Below are 20,000 nucleotides of genomic sequence, written 5' to 3' on the forward strand. Positions count from 1 at the left end.
GTGTTTGTAAATCCTTGGGATGAAATGAAATATGGTTAAAACATCTAGAGATCTGGATGAACGAGTAAGGGCACAATACACGTCTATATCCAATTCAATATACAATATACACCTATGCACATAGGCTACAGATTAGGGCTGTATTTATCAACCTGGAATCAATATCTTATTCTTTTATTTACAGAAACCTCACTGTTGCTCATAGATGCACAGCTAGGATTCTGGGGATCTAACTTTGGTGAAAACAATAACTCTATCACAATCCATTAAGGATTTTGCGTGGGCTACATGGGTTTCTCTTGCATCCACAAAGAATCATGTTCAGAAGGGAATCACCTATGGGCTGAATAACTTGGTATTTGTTGGAAGGGTCTTATGTATACATATTGCGACATGCATGCCTTCATCATAGACAATACAGGAAGACAATCTTACGATCTCTACCTTCATGTTTGTCTTGCTAGTTGTTTCTTTTGCTACATTTCTGTTATCAAAAGTGGTATACCACTGGCAAGGCTGCTGACAGCTTTTATCAAAACAAAGTGTGGTGAGGCAGCCTTTAGCTTCTATGCTGCAAAGCTTTGGAACCAGCATCCAGAAAAAGTTTTAAAAAAAGCCCATGCTGTTGATAGTTTTAAGACCAGACTCAAAAGCACATTGAATTACATTTGTGTAAGAAATGCGCTATACAAACAAAATTGCCTCGCCTCGCCTCGCCTTGCCTTGCCTTGCCTTGCCTTGCCTTGCCTTGCCTTGCCTTGCCTTGCCTTGCCTTGCCTTGCCTTGCCTTGCCTTGCCTTGCCTTGCCTTGCCTTGCCTTGCCTTGCCTTGCCTTGCCTTACCTTGCCTTGCCTTTGTCCCCCTCTGCCAGTTTCCCTGAGCGGTGGTACACCAGTAATATTGCATAGTGTCCACTGTCATAGAACTGAGAGCATAATAACAGCAAGGACATTATACAAAGTGTACACAGTAAAAATAATGCAGTCTTACATGTAATTAAACACTGAGACCAAATACACCCCAGAAAGTGTTAAATCAACCCTCTAAATGTTGCTTTACTGTATAAAGACAAGTGCAGGTATACAAACACATGAAGGACCTGAATTTCATTATGGAGTCTTGATATGAGTTGTGACATAGTGTATCATCACTGCCATGTAGGGGTAACAAAGACACCATGCAAAGCCTGTAGACTCAGATGGAATCTAAGCTGCACGAAAGGGAAAACAGGCACTGTAGACCACTACACCTGTTTTTAGCTATTGAATGTATTGCATTATGACTTAGCATATTGTCACACTGCCATGTGGAGGGAATTGAGATTTAGATTAGAAGAGTTTAGAACCCAGTGAAGCCATTCAAAAGATGAGATAAGAAAAAGGAACTACCTAAATCATACCAAAGGGAAATCAGGCCGTAGACCCCATGTGCCTGCATTACCATCTGTGCTGGTTTCCGCACCTGCCTCACATTGTGCTGAGACTCAAGAGATGAATGGAAACACACCAATACCATCTAGAATACATCTACTGTACACAGACCATTCAGATGGATCATCCAGCAAAATGGAAAGCACAGTCTCCAGTCCCCTAGACCAGTGGTTCTCAACTGGAACAGTCTTGGGACCCACCATTTTCCAATCTCATTCAGTCGCGACCCAATTTTTTTTAGCGATACTGGAATGAGTGGTTGCACGCTACTATCGCGCATAAACATTCTGATTTTATCTATGACGACCATTGACAGTAAATAGAATGATGACGACAGATGACACAAGTTCAATCGCCTATCAAAATAAAAGTAGTAAATTGTTGTAGGAAAAGTTGGATGTTTTTATTTGTTTTTTTAGCGAATCAATGATTTTTTTTTTTTACACTGCGGCTCTGCGACCCACCCATGACCCCTCCGGGACCCACTTTTGGGTCGCGACCCACCCGTTGAGAAACACTACCCTAGACCATGTTAGCCATGTGCCTGCCCCTGATTCAGATTGTACAATAAGTTGAAGGGATGAAACAATCCATTACTATAGATGTCATATTGACTTATATTCATCTAAATCCATCATTTAGGGAAGCATACATAGACGCACCATTCAGCGAAAGGAAAAACTGACTCTAGACCCATAGACCTGTGTGTTAGCCATGTGGGCCAGCTCCTGATACACTGATGAATGATGAAACAAAATGTGGCTATACCATCAGGGCCGGCACCAGAGGGGGGCACTGGGGGGAGATTGCATCTAAGAAATACAAAAATTTCCAGACCCCCCTCTAACGTGCACCCCCCCATTCCCCATTACATGCCCATCCAACACCTTAGCTCTGCAGCCGAGTTTTGTATACCATCTTGTATACATCTCATGTTTACATCTGTTATCATCATACTGTACAGTAGGAACGAATACTATACAGATGTATACAGATTCAGTGAAAGGAAAAAATGGCTCTTGACCAGAAGTGTGTGTTCGCTGTGTGCGTGCCTGTTAACACTCTTGTGGGGTGAAATCTCCTCTTTTATTTTCTCTGAGTTCTCGGCAGCAGCGACTGCTAACCGGTGATTTAATGCCACACTTCCCTGGAGGCCAGGGGTATTTTTAGCGCCCAGTATTAGCTGCTGTCGTATGTTAGCAGGAAAGGTATTTTTAGATTCACAAGACACATGGTTTCACAGCAAGTGTAGCCGTGTGTACGTACGTGTGTGTGTCTCTGTGTGTGCGTGTGTGTCTCTGAGTGTGCGTGTGCGTGTGCGTGTGCGTGTGCGTGCGTGCGTGCGTGCGTGCGTGCGTGCGTGCGTGCGTGCGTGCGTGCATGCGTGTGCGCCTCTCAGCTTTAAGTAGCATACACTGTATGTGGAGCAACTGTGGAGGCACCCACTTGCATCTTTGATCGATTAATCTATATTCTTCCCCAGCACGCTTGAGGGCATAGCTAATGACAGGTAAGTAGATGAGCGCATAGCCTATAGATATCCTGCTTAGACTCTATGAATCTTTAATAGGTACTAATCCCTATAGCCACATGCATAACGGCCTTTATTCAACAGCGAGATCCGGTCGAGATTATTTAACAATATCTGATTGGACGGGATTCTTTCTGTGCCTCACTAGGAGAGAGGGGATTCCACCACAGTCATACTATGGGTGACTCTTCACATGAATGTATCACTCCACTGAGAACAGTAACACTCATTATGCCACATGGAAATAATCAAAGTCCCACGAAAAAAGCCGTTTGCCATAGCTCTCACCATCTGGTTACACGTTTAAACATTGGGGCAGTGGTGGCTCAGGTAGCAACCAGAAGGTTGCAGGTTCAAGCCCCGCTCTGCCTGACCCCATTGATGTGTCCTTGAGCAAGATACTTAACCCCAAGTTGCTCCTGGTGGAGGGTGTTACCCTGCGTGGCAGCCACGGCCACCGGTGTGAGAATGGGTGAATGAGAGGCATACAATGCAAAGCTCTTTGAGTACTAGAAAGAATGGAAAGGCACTATGTAAATGCAGTCCATTTCCAAATACATTAGATATTGTGTCTGATTGATATACTACATTACAGATATTTGCCTTTCAACTGCCTTGCAACTTCCATATGTCACAGTGCATTGGTTTTCTGTAAACTTTGCCTGCCGACAGTACAATCACAGTGACGACGAGTATACTGTACAGGCCAAAAGTGTGGACTCACCCTCTCATTTAATTAATTCGCTGGTATTTTTGTGGCACTAGTACATATTCAGGGAGGGCATCAAAACTGTGAATGAACACATGTATAATTTTGTGCGTAGCAAAAAAATGAATATATATATAAAAACAATTTTGAAAAAATTAAAACATTTAAAATAAAAAAATGTAATAAATTATTTTTAAAATGTCAAAAAAAGCCAAACAGTGACGTCAACACAGCAAAGCTGAGGGCATCGCATGTTTCAACAAGCTTATTTTTCTGTGTATTTTCAAGTAAAAATACCCAGTCAGTAGAGTCAATTTTAATTGATACAAGCAATACAAGAGAGATTTTCTTGATCTGATAATGGGTCACTTGGTCAGCATAGCTGGTTATCTAGGTGAAACAGTGATACAAAAAGTAAAAGTAAAACTGAAAAACCCTGCCACAGATTCCCTCCAACACAGGTTTGACCTCTCCAAGTAACTGGCTATGACTCAATATCAGATCAAGAAAATATCTGTAAAATGCTTGTATTGGCAAGTGTTTAAAACTTAGCCTGGCGACGCCATCCATGTACTCCACCCGAAGATTTTGGCTCCGCACATCGTCTGGCAAAAGCCTCGAGCTCGGTTCTCTCAGTGTTTAGCCAATCAGCAAACAGTTGAGAGTGATAACGTAGAACTCACCCGCGAGCTCCGTTATTGATTGGTGAAGGTAACTATATTCACACTTTCGTTTTGTTATTTGTATGCTTTTGCGACGCTATAACGTAACAAGTATGCTAATAAAGCACAATATGGGTTTTAATTTGAGTTTGTCACTCCAATGAATTTAAATGATAGAGTATGATCAGACCATCTCCCACCGTCCACAGAGACGGATTCCTCATGGCTTTTGCCAGACTGATTGACGGAGTCAACAGTCGGCTTTTCACCCAGACTATTTAAAACTAGGTTTTAGGTCTCAAAATTCTAGTTCTAAAATTCTAGTGAGTTATTGTAGGACGTTAATGTTCAATTAGGATTGACATGACTGACTGGGCATTTTTATTTGACAATAGACAAAAATAAGCTTATTGAAATGTGTGGGGCCATCAGTTGTGCCGTTTTGACATCAGGTTGATAGACAGCTGCATTGCTTTTGGACAACAGCTAGAATTATATTTTTTGGTAAGCACGTAATTCTTCACGTGTTCAAGCACAGTTTTGATGCCCTGCTTGAAAATACACAATGAAAATCCGCGAAAATAAAGAGAATGCATAAATGAGAAGGTGAGTCCACACTTTTGGCCTGTACTGTATAAAAAAACATTATAACTCAACTTTTGCCAAGGTTTATGAAAGCATTTGAATGAGCTGGAGAGGCTGATAGAACCACATGAATGCCTTTTCTTACAAAGAAAAGATTCAAAGGAAGTGTTTGTGAAGCGTCCTTAAGTGGAAAAGCTTGCTTGTGAAAGTGAAAAGCTGCTCAGGGGGTATTGTTGAAATATTACCATATCACCCACCAAAGTAGTAGTAGTGTTGAGTCACTCACGTGAATGCAGAAGTAGGCTACAAATGACAAGAAAAGAAAGTTATCAGGAAGTGCTCTGAAAGACGACAAAGTGGTCATGCAGTGGCAGGGGAAGCACACATAATCTCTAAAGCAACAGGGTGAAAAGAAAAAACAACTTGGGGAACAGTTCAGACATTGAGAGGTAATGGGCCTAAAAAAAGAACAGAATTGTCAACACTGTTGAATAAGATGAATGAACACCCATACAGAAGATGTTACAGCCAAGCCAGTCTTAAAGGAGAAGTCCAGTTTTTTTTAACATTAAGGCCATTTTCTGAGTGGTCTGCAATGTTTTAGAGTCCCCCTCACCGTTTATTTCATGTTTGCTACCGTCCCTGTTATTTGGCTGATTTGGATTTGATCTCAACCAGCTTTAGAATGGCCGTCTATGAGCACCTGCAACTCTGTTCTTAAAATCACCTTAAACATTTGTTTTCGAAAGTCTACAGCTCACAAAGTGGTTAGGGGTGTTCACTAGCAGTCCCTAACAAGTTTCAAGGCAAAATATGGCTTCTGTCATTTTTTATTTGCCATTTTGTGAAAGAAAGTGAAAGTGAAAGTGAAACTTAATTTACAAATTGCTACATACAACACACATAAAACACAACAGATGCCATATTTCGCTACAAAAATTGTTAAGGAACACCAGTGAATACTGGTAAACACTTGCTGAGTTGCATATTCTTGAAAACAAATGTTAAAGGTGATTTTAAGAACAGAGTTGCAGGTGCCCATAGACGGCCATTCTAAAGCTGGTTGAGATCAAATCCAAATCAGCCAAATAACAGAGACTGCAGCAATCATGAAATAAACGGTGAGGGGGACTCTAAAACATTGCAGACCACTCAGAAAATGGCCTTAATGTTCAAAAAACTGGACTTCTCCTTTAAAGTTTGTGTTGCACAGATTCTCCAGGTATTAATGGGTTAAGTACTGTATAATCATATTACTCATCAGGCTGTGGTGCTGACTCACTGAAGTCACTGCAGAAGTACAAGAGAAGAGATATGGAAAGTTAGTCAGGAAGTGCAAGGAAAGAGGACAAAGTGGTCAAACAGGCTGAGCTGTCAAGCTGAAGCATTACAACAGTGTTTGTGGGAGCTCAGGACAGGTACGGGGAGAGGGGGAGAGGGGGGGTGGCCTTGGCAGCTGTGCTGGCCAGGGTCATGCAGAGACAGGGGAAGCACAAATAATCTCAGGTGGAACAGGAGAAGAAAGAGAAGCAGCTACTACACCCACGGAATAGCAAATGAGGATGCTAAGACAAACAGACAAACAAGGAGACAGTCATGCAGTACATTTGGATGTCATACTGTTCATCTGAAATATTGATTTGAGATGTAGACAGCATGTTCATTTATTTTCTCTGGGGGCTGAGTCCCAATTCAAGCTACTTTGACAGATGTAGCAGTCATAGTCAAGTGTCTACTGCAGTGGACATACTGTAAGTTGTAGTGTTTCAAAGTAGGAATGAGAGGACAGGACAGGACAGGTACACTTCTAGCCATACCGGTTAAGATATTGGGGGAAAGGCAGCAACACACAAGCGCTACCCAAGACGGACGTCACTGCAAAAGACACACAAGGTGCAAGGGACAGCCAAAATATCAACATCAAACACTCCCCACAACACCAAGCCAGGCCCAGGCAGGCATAGGCTTGGGAAACTGCTTCAGCACCCGTACCATGGACAGCTCCACTCCTCCTGCCTTTGTTGTTGCTAGGAGCCCACAGAATGTAAACAAAGCCTTATGGCCTGAGGGCCGCCTGTGGGGGTTTGAGTCTACATAATAAGCACCACCTGCCACTCCTGTGGGCCAAAGGGCCTAGAGATAGAGGCAGACCTGTAAGAGGCTCACCTGGCAGAGGAAAGTGCGTGTGTGCGTGCGTGCGTGCGTGCGTGCGTGCGTGCGTGCGTGCGTGCGTGCGTGCGTGCGTGCGTGCGTGCGTGCGTGAGTCCGTGTGCGTGGGTGTGTTTGTTTTTTTCTTCTGCTTTACTTTTCTCCATATTGTAGGAGAAGAAAGTGAATTTCAAACTCAGCTCACTGTGAGTGAGTGATGCAGTCTCGACTCTTGTGTCTAAAGAAGTGTTTTTGTTTGATCTTTTCTCCACTTCCACCATCACCACACCACCACAAATGCCCCACTGTTTTGGGACCAAGCTGTCATAGAGTAGCCTTTGGTGTTTGGCAGGTCTGAACTTTTGTGTTTTTTGAGGGGTTTCTTGAGTGTAAATAACAAAAACAGTCTCTTGGGTCTTGCACTGCATCTGCCTTCCTGCTTCATTCCTCCTGCAAGAGTGGAAACATTGTTGTGTGAGGGAGATTCACTGCAGAGTGCAATAAAGTTGGAGTATTCATGGATATTGTAAATGAGCGAGAAATTAAGGGTAGCTAATATTCTATAACTAAAAATTCCACGGACAGTCCTTGGGGCCTCAGGAGTGTTGTTATTGTTGTTATTTCCCTAAGGGCTAGCACACAATTTAAAGCTGGCTGCCTCATAGTCTCATCCTCCATAAAGACAGAGGACAGAGCCAATCTGGATAAAGTACAAAATAGTCTTTCTGTGTATGTGTGAGGGGCCTGTCCAAACCAAAAATGCCCACGCCATTTTTGGGGTCCCGGTTATTAAGCCATGGCATGCAATACAGAAACAGCTTTAATAAAACCACCGGAAAATATAAAAAAGCTTCTTCAGAATTCAGCTTTGTTGTGTTTTTCTACATAGTACTCGTCCATGAACAGAAGCTTGGTGTATCAGTGCCTGACACATTAACCATGCTGTGTGTGTGAGAAGTGCTGCTAACTGCATTATAAATAAATAAAAAATATATTTCACCCATGATGTTTGTTTGTTTGTTTGTTTGTTTGATTTAACCAAGACTTGCTGAGGTGAATGAACTTGTCTGTCAAAAGGGCATGCTGATCTCTGTATGTTGACTGACTGATCAAGTGAGTAAGCACTTTTCTTTTCCTGTCCTAAGACAGGCTGTCGTTTTATTTGAAGGTCAGCAGGATAGACACTCAAGATCAAGAGGTTGGGGATGCCTTGTTTTCTTTTCATTTTTAAGGATACAGAACATGTTCTCAACTTGGATAGTCAGACTGACCTATAGTACATAGTATACTTTAGTGAAGAACACTTCGAAAGGTGTTGCTGAAGAACAAGTCTATTGCTACCGCTTCCAAGGAAGTTATGTTTTCGGTCGTGTTGGTTTGTCTGTCTGTTTGTCTGTCAGAAATATTATTCATCATTGTGGTGAATAATACATTCCAGAATTTTGACATTCCAGTTTTTAACTCCACAACAACAAATTTGAGTGCATTTCTAGTTTAGTGAATGTGTTTTGAAATTCACAAATAACCCAACTTTTACTTTATAATCAAGACCCCCCTAGACATCTATTGGTGTCAGAAAAAGGACAATGCAACTGATCTATTTAGGCTACTAAATGACCTCATTAGTGCCATATGGTCCATATGCATTTTATAACTGCAACTTTATATTTCTAATGAACAATTGTATCTATTCTAAATGTCAGTGGACTAATCAGAAGCAATGAGTTCAAAGGTATAGCCAGGTGCGTTACGCTTGATTGGTGGCCAGCACCATTTAAAAGGGGTGTTTCAGGGACTATAATGAGGAGAGACACCCTATAATTTCCCTATGCAACAGCAGCTATAATTTCCCTTATTTCTCTATTCAGTGCGAGTTTTTCCCCATCATTTCGAATATTTTTTGCAATGCACTATGAGAAGACAATGTGTAGGCTGCTAAATGTTATCTATCAAATGAATGCGGAGCGCTTTGACAGGCAGTCTTCTCAGTTTGAACTGTATAATTTCCTATGCAAAGTCGCACAAAGTGATCATCATTGAGATGAATGTCACTAATTAGTGTCAGTGAAACTCCCACACAGGGAGAAATACTAATAAAAAAAACAATGGCATGTCATGAACTTTGTGTTCTGACCTAATGCTTTTGAAAGTTCTGCAAGCGACAACAGATGTGTGAATATGAAAGAAAGTATTATCAATGCAATTTGAATAGCGAGAAAGCTACTTTTTTATCTTTTAGCTGAACTTTCCAATCTCAAAGAGTCCTTTATGCAAATCAAATCATGACACACATCAAAGATCTCTTCATCTTTTGACAGGAGACGTTTTGCTGCAGCCAGTAGACAACTGTGAAATTAACTTATTGTTTTCTTTCTTTTTTATTAACATCGCCCACACCAAGTCTGGGATAAACCACTATTTATCTAAAATAAGATAAGCAACGCAGTTTGCTAAAGGCATTGTAAAAAAACGATTTAGGAATAGACCCAATATAAAAGGACAAGGACAGGAGGTACATCTCAGATGTGAAACACGGATAACCGATTATGCATAGGGGTCCTCAATGTGCACTGTAGGCTACTCTTGACAACTTGATGTTCCAACCACTTACACAGCAGTTCAGATTTTGTGAAATTCTGGAGATAATTGAAAAGCCAAGTGTAAAAAGAGAAGTTTTTGCCTGAGAAGTGTTTCTTGGCATTGTTGCTAACTAAGTTAGCAACTTGATAAGTAACTTAGCAATTTGCTTGTTTGCAATGCAACTTCCTATTGGCCACCTACCGTACTGTTGCTAACTGGTTAGTAACGATGCTTTCAAGAAATACCCAATGTCCTGGCTATAGAACATCCTTATTGTACCGCAAGACCATGTTTGCATTACTGTGGTCTCCACTTATGCACTGTATATCCCATAAGCACTGGAATGGGTGTGCAATTTCATCAGTTGTGACCATACTTGTACAACATGGAGTTCATGCCAGCATGCTTGCCTTGAGAAAAGATCTGTTAACAGAAGTCTTAGTCAAACACAGAAGAAACTATTGATGCGTAAGACATGTCGTTCCAAGAGGGATATTGACTAACAAGTGGTCCCAGTGAGGACAGAGATAGAGACAGGAAGACAGAAACCCCATGCTGTTCCTTTGTCCATTTTTTTGTATTACATTTGGAGGTAATCTGTTTTACAGATGTTGCATATTTTACAGAGCCAGAATGAAATGAAGGAAGGTTACTGGGCTGCAATGCCAATTGTATGCTTATATTGTGTGCGCAGCCATGGCTAAGCTATTAGGGCATCAGACTTGTATCCCAGAGGTTGCCAGTTTGACTCCTGACCCGCCAGGTTGGTGGGGGTAGTCATTAACCAGTGCTCTCCCCCATCCTCCTCCATGCCTGAGATACCCTGAGCATGGTACCGTCCTGCCGCACTGCTCCCTTTGGGCACCATTGGGGGCTGCCCCCTTGCACGGGTGAGGCATAAATGCAATTTCGTTGTGTGCAGTGAACACTTGTGTGCTGTGGAGTGCTGTGTCACAATGACAATGGAAGTTGGAGTTTCCCAGTTGGGCTTTCACTTCACTTTCACTACATCATAAATTATAGGCAAGAAAATTAGTGTGCTTGGAGAGACATTTCACAAAGAAAAAAAACATGCACATCCGTCTCAAAATGGGTGCTGGACTAGCAATGTCAAATAATAGCAAAAATAAATGTGACCGTGATGTGAGGTTTTCTGCCTGAAACGTCACTTTAAAATAAGAGAAACGGGAGCTCAGTGTTGCAGACTTTATTTGTGATATTATGTGAAATGCCAAATGACAATAGCTGTGAAACGTATTCATAAAAGGCATGCGTCACCACCAAACCTTTTGGAAGGTGGAATGTAGAAAGAAAGATAGAAAGACTGATGACTAGCAATTTCTCCTTATCACAGATTCCCATAATCAATTCCAACTCCACACTGAGAATCCTTAGGCACGTACTGGCCAATAGTATACAAATGTGCTTTACGTTAGAAAGTGGCATACAGTATGTGAATGCTAAGTAGAATTTCACCCTTTATTACATCCCCACCCCCCTCTCGCCCCCCTTCCACTCAGCCCACACCAGCATCTAACAGCCAATCGGCTACAAGAGAAACCCCACAAGGTCAAATATTATCCAATCAACTGAAAGGACAGCCATTGCCTCATACAGCAATATTTGACTATGTATTAGCTGGGAAATCCACATTCAATGCTGATTTGATTGAGAAGCAGGCCAGTGCACAGCGGGGCATGGCAATTGGTCCAAACAAGGCCTGCTGGGCCAATGGGTTAACGGCACAGAACAGAACAGGGTGGGGCAAGGCGATACGCTTCAAGAAGGCCTGTGGGAGGCACACATGGCTGGCTCTTGTGACTTGCATGCCTGGGCTCCCTGTTCTTCCTTTCTCTCCCTCCACCCTTTCTTTGCTCTCACCCATATTTTCCTTTCCTTTCCTTTCCTTTCCATTTCTTTCGTCTTTTCTCATATTCATCCTCCCTGTTCTCTCTCATTTCCTCTCTATCCTTCTTTCCTTTCCTTTCACCTCCTCTCCTTTCCTTTCGCTCTTTTTCCCTTTCAACACCCCCCCCCCCTCTCTCTCAGGAGACTGGTATGATCTGAAAGCCTGTGAGAAAGGAATGGCTGCGGACCCAATTGCTTCTGCTCACGGCCTGCATGCCTCACACTCCTTGCCTGTGCTTGTTGTGTGCGTGCCCCCCACCTCTGCTAGTAGCAGGGCCCGGACAACTGTTCACTATCAAGTCTACTCTAGATGTGTGAGATACAATACATTGTGTTACTTGTAAAAGGCAATGACTGCTGATCCAATGGCCCCTTTGTTCTCAGATCCCAGCACTCTGGCACCTGTTTGCAATAAAGGGCAATAACGTGTGTCAATATCACTGTCAAAATGTGTATTTGTATGCCTCTTACTGCATTTACAGCAGTGGAATGTATTGCCTCTGTGGCTTCTGTGGCTCTTTGGTATACAGCTAAACTGTCGTTTTACACTGTATGTTGCTTGGCAACAGAGTATGCCGATGTGCGTATGAGAGTTTAGCTCGACAAGCCTAAAGAATAGTTGTCTATGATGACCAAATTTAGCACTACACCAAGGCCTTGATAGCACATAACAGCAGGCACTGCAGACTCGCAATTGTGCTGTTATCGTGATTCGTCTTTCGTCACCTCTCCGCCTGGTGGCCGTTCATGTTGTCTTTGCTCTCAATCACTGGCTGGCTATCCTTTGCACTGTCATTTTCTGTTGGCTGTTCTTTTTCTTTAACAACTACAACTAGGCAACCAGGCCTGCTGATAAATGTGGCTGGGACCAGGACAAAGTCATCTGAAAGCACCCCCCACCCAACACAATATAATGGCCACCCAATTCTGGCTACCTCCTCTCACTGAGCCCAGGACAACTGACCCCTTTCTCTCCCCCTGTCGGCTCCCCTGACCACAACTACTACAAAGTGTGCCATTATCCAAACTCCTGTCCTTGATTTGTGCTTATGGCCTTATGCTTCCCTGACGCCCCACCTCCGTGAAGAAAACAATTACCGTAAGTTTCCCAGCTGTCACCTTAAACATAACAACTTTGGGGGGACTTTTCCCCAGCCAACATCCCAACTGCAAATGAGAAAATTACCTTTGAACTGCGCTTTCACAAGACAATGAATGAAACGTCTATCGTCGTTGATGGCGTCTTGCAAAGTCATCACGAGGCTGCAACCACAAGGGAGGACAGGAGTTTGGGTAATGGAATGCACCCAAAATATATCCTTGTTGACTCTTGAATGACAACTTTTCTGTGAGTCACGTCTTGTTGTCAGATTAATCACCTCTCATAGGAAGGCTGTCATGAAAGTGTTTACTTTCTCCCGCAAAGTAGGCCACTTTACCACCTGGGACCTTGGGCAACCAAGCAGACCATTCAGTTGGCGACAAAAAAAAAAAAACTGCAATTTTCCATCCTTAATTCTAACCCTGTGTACCCGACAGCCGGCATTCTTCTCGGTTGCAAATGGCTGAATGAAAAAGTCCCTTTTTGTGTCCCATGTTCCCTGGATGTGTTAATTAGAGCAAAAAATATTCTCTTTTCACACCTCACTTCTTTTCTCTCAGAATATCAATCCGTGCATGTTAACCACAGTAATTAGATGGCACAATTTTCTGTATTTTTGTCTCATTTTTTCCTCCTTTTTACAGGAAGTATTATTCTTCTTTTGAATTATACCTATTGAAGAAACTGGTCACCTTGCACAATAACTTTATGCACAGTTTTGTTGTAAAAATTTGTTATGGAGCACAATGAGAAATGGAAAGACACTTATATTTCTAGAATATTTCACAGAAGTATTACAGAAGTAATGGGATTTTTTTAATCCAAACTATAAGAAACATATTGAAATGGTGAAACAGTGATACCCCATGGATTTCTTAATGGGGGATTGCTCATTTTATTATTTTTGTTATTACATTACACTTAGCTGACGCTTGTATCCAAAGTGACTTACCGCTATTTCGGTTGAAAGTATTCGTTACAGGCCATGGAACAACGCAGGGTTGGGTGCCTTGCTCATGGACACTTCAGCCATGGATGAATGTGCTGGTAAGAATGGGATTTGAACCTGCAACTCTCTGATCTAAAGGTCAGTGCTCTAACCACTGAGCCATGGCTGCCCCCGGGTGGCATATTAATGTGTTCACTTTGAACATAGTTATCTCTAACAACCTGGCGGTGGACCTGACAATAACTTTATAGCATTTTTGAGTCTGAGTATAATGGATATACATTTTATGTGGAGTGGATACTATTGGGACTTCATTTTGTAATACACTGCTACTGTTTATATTGGAGCAGCAACTACAAAATGTGTAACAAACTTTTGTATTAGAATGTAATATTTTGGCACAGTAAGCCAATAAGGAAGAAAATAGTGGGAATGTACTGCTTTCTACCTAACACAAACTGTTTTTAAAATGTATTTTATCATCTCATATAATTGAAGTAGATATTTTGCACTGACTGAGGAGCACAGGACTACCTACAAAAGATGGTGGCTGTGCTTGCCGTTTTCTGGTACAGTCGCAGATTCCCGTGCCACCTCCAGCCTCTTTTTCTCTCTATGCTTCACACACATGCATGCACACACGTATGCACACACCCACGCAGGAAAGCACACTTGTGCGTGCACACGCACACGCACACGCACACGCACAAACTTGTCCCTTTTTGATGTTCCCTTGCCAGCTGCTCATTTGCTGAAAGACACTTTACAGACATCTTCCACCTTCCCTGATGGATCTACCCTATTCAACACATATAGGCGCCATTCTCAATATGCAATGCACTATGGAGAGAGTGCACTTCTTACGGAAGCAGACAGCTAGGGGTCCATCCACCTCTCCATATATTCATCACCGGGTTTACCCATTTGGGGGCCCTAGGCAAAACAGAGACATGGGGCCCTCTTGAATTCTTTTTGCTGGTATTTACCATGGTGGGTATGACTATTGGGGGCCCCCCACAGAGGACAGTTTTGGTGGGGCTCTAGGCGATTGCCTAGTCTGCCTATGGGTAAAACTGGCTCTCCATTTCTCCATCTCTGATCAAAGCGGGTAATGGGGGTTAGTTATAAGACTGAGTGTCCCTGCTCATCGGCGAGAGTAAGAGAATGTTCTCTCAAAGGGGCCAGGGACCACTTACAGGTGCTTTCATCTTTCTAATGGCACTTAAACAGGTCCAATCCTCCCTCTCTCTCTCTGTCCTCTCATCACTGCAATGCATCACAAAAATGTGGACAATGGAAGACCTTGAAGGAAAAAGACAAAAAAAGAGCTTACATCATTCACATAATTTTTTTGTCAGAAAAAGGGGAGAGAAACTTCTCAGGGTTTTGCACTAGTTGCCCGACTCAACACTTCTGAGGGTGCTGTGACATCAAAGGTTCTGTTGTTGGCAGCTTTACTGATTTGCTATTTTTCAGAGTCTAGCATTGGGTCTTGCATGTAGACACACCTGTTAATTGTCCTTCTAATTTGTTTTTTTGTTGTGCAGGCTTGGTACATTAGTCCCACGGTCCCACCCCAGGTTTTAAATGTAGGCCTAACACTTACCAAAGTCAAGTAGTGGCATTTACCAAAGATCATGCGCTCCGTACATCCTCCTCCTCATCAAAGAGCACAATTACGGTATGTCACTGTGATTCAGGATAATGAGGGCACTGCAAATGGTCTTTTCAAAATTGACAAAGATGAACTCGAATGCCCTTGAATGTCTGTTCAACATGAGGAAACTGATTACTGGCTATGTAATAAGCTTATTCTAGTGGAAAAAATATCCTGATTTTTAAAAGTAAATAGCATGCTGAGGTATGAATATTTGCCGCTGCTTTGGTTTCATCCAGGTTCAATTTCCTGGCTGTTTCACATGAGTACATCTATTTTCCTTTCTTTTTATGGTCAGAAAGCTTCCAATAGCCTCTTTCTCTCTTCATTCTATTCTTTGCCTTTCTCCATCTCTCCCTTTCTTTCTTTCCTTCTTTCCTGTCTTTTTTTCTGCCAATTTTTTTGTCTCACTTTCACATGTGAGCAATCAGCCCTCACGCTGGCTTTGGAATAGCGAGCACAGAAGCGCAACCCTCCCTGAGACGTGTCACCTGGCCACTCCGACTGTGCCGCAATTCGAGAACCCCCCCCTGATGCCCTGAGTTTCCCAAATGCCAGCCAGCAACATTGTCGTGCTGCTCCACTGAACCCTTCAAAACCCTCCCTCTCTCCTCTGCCTCAGCGGCACACATGCTCAAAAAACATGGGGAAAAGGAGAACATTTTCTCTGCACCTCACGCATTCTCATGAATGCACTGCCACAAACCTCCTGAACTCTTTCAGATAAGTCTGATCATATTGGAGGTCTGCATGCCTGCACCACCACACATGCTTGACACCCTCTTACAGTAAACAAATGTGTTTATCTTGTCTGTCATCAGACCAGATTATATGGTTCCAATAATCCATTCCTTAGTCTGTATGTCTCTACTAGGATCAAGATGAACAAATTTGCTTTAGAATGGTGTCAAGTGAGTTGTACCAAGAAATTCTTTCCATGCTTACAGTCAAGCAGGGTAGTGGGACTGACATGGTTTGGGGCTGCATGAAAACCGTTGCCATTGGGAAGCTGACTTTTACCAAAAGAAACTACTGAAGCAGATCATGATCTTCTCTATGGAATTTGTAACATATGGTGTACTCATTGAGGTTTACTCTCAATGGGTGTACTGCTCACTCTTGTGGATACATTTTGAGGTATTAATGGCTATATTTTAAATACTTTTGAGCGAAAAATAAATAGAAATGGTTCATTTTCATTGTGTCAAAGTGAAATTTCTAAAATGTTGTCCCATGAAAAAATATACTTACAAATCTACAAAAATATGAGTTTTGTAATAGAGTGAATTATCAAGAAACTGTCTCCAGTTTGTATCCAACATGGCATCAGCACATTATGCAAATAAAAGTATGAATATTATGTCATTTGTATGCCAGATTAATTTGCAGGGTTGTCTACTGTGGTGACAGGTGAGACTGTGATGTCAAGGCCACAAATGGATCAGGGTCCACAAGTGTGGGATTTTATGTAATGTTCTTGACGGAGGCTCAAAAATGGGATGCTACTCCAACAAGTAAGTAGCCTGATGGGGTGAGGTCCCAACCGCCAATTTGGGAACCACTGGGGTAGGGAAAGGGCTTTGTACAGTTTTGTACTTACATGCTAATCTTGAACCCATACATGCCATGCTTAAATGCCAGACTATTTAAATAATAGGCCTATTGTATAAAATGGGACTAGAGCCTTTCACCCCTTTGGCATACCGAAATGCCTACCCCTGGATTCTTATACAGCTGAAAGGTATAGGCATATTCTAGTGTGTCTGTGAATAAACCGAAAAACAACGACAGATAACAACAACAGATAACAGCAGCCCAGAAGGAGATGCAGTGGTGTAGTCTACGTAGAACGCGGGTATACGCAGTATACCCACTTCTAAATTTCAGGGATTTCAGTATACCCATTTAAAATCGATTGATCCATTGTTTTGAATAGCACAAATATATACAGTATACCCACTTCAAAAATTTTTCAAATATACAGTATACCCACCATAAAAAAGTAGACTACACCACTGAGGAGATGTGGGTGTTCAGTAGGCTACTGAACACCCACATCTCCTACTGGGCTGCTGTTATCTGTTGTTGTGCCGGGTTGGAAGCTAGCAGTCAAACCAGGTGATTTTGTTCATTCCCCCTATGGGGTAGCATCCATCGTCTCCTCCAGCTGTAGGCTAAATCACACACCTCTGTCGCCTCCTCTCTGTCTGCAATAACGGGTAAGGAGGCAAGGCAGGAAGGAGGAGAGGATAAAAGGGTAGCGGCAGGAAGCAGATAACAGCTTGACCGACTGGATGTGTAAACTTGAGGTAGACAACTTCAAAATACACCACACAGCACCTACCACCCACCCAAACATCTCAACAGGGCTGAAATAATATTGGCAAGAGAACGGAGACTGTGTAGGATACCAACAAACAGTAAAATTATGATGAGTGAAAGGCTATGTTATATAAAGCCAGTTGTATGGAGAGAGTGTTTGAGTGTTTCATTATTATGAACAGAGTCCAGCAAGAATATTTCAGCATTGTAAACAAAACTAGCTACAATTGCAAGTGATTTTGAACACTCACATTACAACCAAGTTAGGTCTGCATAGTGAATATGGCCACATGACATTCTCCTCTTCAGCCAAACACCTGCACCCCTACCCTCACAGACTGCACTTCCTATTTGGGCGATGATGACTCTCGAATGGGGATTCAAGGCAAGTGAATTTCTTTTTGACAAAGATTCATGACTCAGACTACACTGCTGCGTCCTGCTCTCAAAGGAGGCTCAGTCACGACTCGTAGCCTAGATGTCAGTTGACAGTGATAGGCCTATTTCTGGGGAAAGAATTTGCTCAGGAAGGCGGGAAACATGGAGTTGTGCCATAGTCACAGACAGGAAACCAGGATCATCATTTGCATGACAATATTTAATTAGTGCTGATTCTGTTGGCTGAATCATCATTTGTGCACATCACAAGCCTGACTTTAGAATGGGAAAGACTTTCCTTTTACAAGATTTGCAAATCCTTTTAGGGCTGCCAAAGTTGACACACCGGTACCAGAGCATGATCAGTTTTACATCATGAAAAAAAGATGTTAGGAACATCGTGACTAGATGTTGTGGCGCCATTGAGCTTGGGAGGGTGATGGGAACAGCAACACTGCTATCTGCTGGTAGAAAGATGTAATGAAGGAGAGGTGAAGACTGCTCTGGGCCTCACGGCTTCTATGTAGTAATACCATAAGCCATTATTTCCCCTTTTAAGACATTTGAATTTGGAGATGATGCTGTGATACATAGCATCTATTGAGTTGTTTCCCTTTATATTTCCTGGAAGAGATTTGGACTACAGGCACGACTGAAATATTAGGCTCCTATGCAGGTCACTTGACTGTCTGAAGTAAATTAATCTTAGTCAGTGTTCACATGTTGAGGTCAAAATGGGATTGGTTGCACAATAGAATAAGCTTTTCTCCCAGGAAATGCCAGAGGTCGGTTGTCCCGGGCCCAGGGAGAGGTATGGAGCAGAGGGCCCTTTCAAATGATGTTGATGAGCCCAGTGATAGCTGTAAGCAGCCCTGGATAGCAGGCAAGTAATAAAGTCATGGGACAAAGTGGATGGTAGGTTATATGGTGGAGTCAATCTAATGTATCGAATGATTATTGCTCACAGATACTGTATACCTGTATGTACCAGGGATATATTTAAGCCTGTGCTGTTAATATTATTGGTCTGTGGTTGAGGCCCGAGTTCCTTTGTGTAACTGAACTGCAACTGAAAGTTACTTTATACTGTAAAACAAGGTCTAGAGTGTGGGCAACCAACTAAAAAGCAAATTATTTATTTATTATTATAAAAAGCAAGTTATTCTGTCTGAACAGTGGTGTAGTCTACGTAAAACACAGGTATACACCCACCTCAAAATGTCGACGATTTCAGTATACCCACCTAAAATTGATTGGACCATTATTTAGAATAGCACAAATATATACAGTATACCCACCTCAAAATATGCTCAAATATACAGTATACCCACCACAAAAAAGTAGACCACTGTGTATACCACAGAGTACATCACTGTGTCTAGACTGTGTCTGAACATTCCAGGCTATCAGGACATGGTGTTAAAGCTTACAGGAATGTGTCCGCTGGGAAACTACAGTATGCTTATGGAAAAAAGACAAAAGGAACAAGCCCGCTGTTCAGAAAAGGTCTATCTAATTCATGTGTAGGACAGAGGAGAATGCTTATTTCTGTTCTAGCTCATTTACATGCATATATAATGTTATTTCAAGGAAAAGACAACACATCGAACTATATTCTGAAGGTGACACCAAATACCATTTATTAGGGCTTTTACAAAGACTACAAAATCCTCCAGATGACTTAAATTGTGGTCTCTTTATATTTACATGATATGTTACTTACAAATGTACAAAATATAAAACATTTAAAGGACAAATGTTCCACCAAATAATAAAATCAAAAAGTAAAATTATTTTCAAAGTAGTAAATGCTATGTTCTCACCGAGAGATGTACTTGCAATAAAAAAGGAGCTCAATACAATAGAATGTGTAGTACCCACAGATATTATCACAGGGTTAGGTGTGATACTTGTTTTTTTGGACAGTTGGGCAGTCAGAACTGAGGTACTTTTAAGTTTGACAATGTGTCTGAACATTTATAAAAGTCTTGTTTGTCTTAACATTTGGCAAACGGTTGAGCAAACAGACATGTAGAGCC

This window comes from Engraulis encrasicolus, chromosome 15, assembly GCF_034702125.1.
Source record: "Engraulis encrasicolus isolate BLACKSEA-1 chromosome 15, IST_EnEncr_1.0, whole genome shotgun sequence".
In the NCBI taxonomy this organism is placed as follows: Eukaryota; Metazoa; Chordata; class Actinopteri; order Clupeiformes; family Engraulidae; genus Engraulis; species Engraulis encrasicolus.